Raw genomic sequence first — 939 nt, 5'->3', positions numbered from 1 at the left:
TTTAATGGAAATAAATGTTACTGATTTAAGAAGTGTGTGAGTTTTTTATAGATACTTGTAAGAACTAAGTGTGCATAAATGTTGTTTGATGGTTTCAGTCATGCATATGTATTTGTGGTTAAATTGCAGTATCATGGTACAGGCTTTTTATCTGTCAAGGATATCGCTGAATGCAGAGCTACTCCAAATCTACGAGAACTTAAAAATATTTTTATCTGTGTTGAGTTTTGAAGCTGGATTTATGAGTGAGCTGCCCTACAAATTACCCAAATATGCAAAATGTCAAACTAAGCTATGTTAAACATACATAAGTCTATGGGACCTGGCGAGATGCATCCCAGAGTTCTGAGGGAACTGGCTGATATCATTGCCAAGCCACTCTCCATGACATTTGAAAGGTCAGGGCAATCAGGCGAAGTCCGTGGTAACTGGAGGAAGGGAAACATTGTGCCCATTTTTAAAAAGGGAAGAAAGGAGGACCCTGGGAACTACTGACCTGTCAGCCTCACTGCTGTGCCTGGGAAGGTCATGGAACAGATCCTCCTAGAAGCTATGCTAAGGCCCATGGAGGACAGGGAGGTGATTCAAGATGGCCAGCGTGGCTTCACCAAAGGTAAGGCCTGACTGACCTACATAGTGGCTTTCTATGCCAGAGTGACTGCGTCAGTGGACAAGGGAAGAGCTATGGGTGTGATCTATCTGGACTTCTGTAAAGCCTTCAACACAGTCCCCCACAACATCCTCTCTAACTTGGGGAGGTATAGATTTGATGGGTGGACTGTTCGGTGGGTAAGGAATTGGTTAGAAGGTTGGAGCCAGAGGGTAGTAGTCAATGGCTTGATGTCCAAAAGGACGCTGGTGACAAGTGGGTGTCCCTCAGGGGTCTGTGTGTTTAACATTTTCATCAATGACAGTGACATTGAGTGCACCCTCAGCAAG

The sequence above is a fragment of the Opisthocomus hoazin genome, chromosome 2 (genome assembly GCF_030867145.1).
Source record: "Opisthocomus hoazin isolate bOpiHoa1 chromosome 2, bOpiHoa1.hap1, whole genome shotgun sequence".
NCBI lineage: Eukaryota > Metazoa > Chordata > Aves > Opisthocomiformes > Opisthocomidae > Opisthocomus > Opisthocomus hoazin.
Note: the sequence above shows the minus strand (reverse complement) of the source record.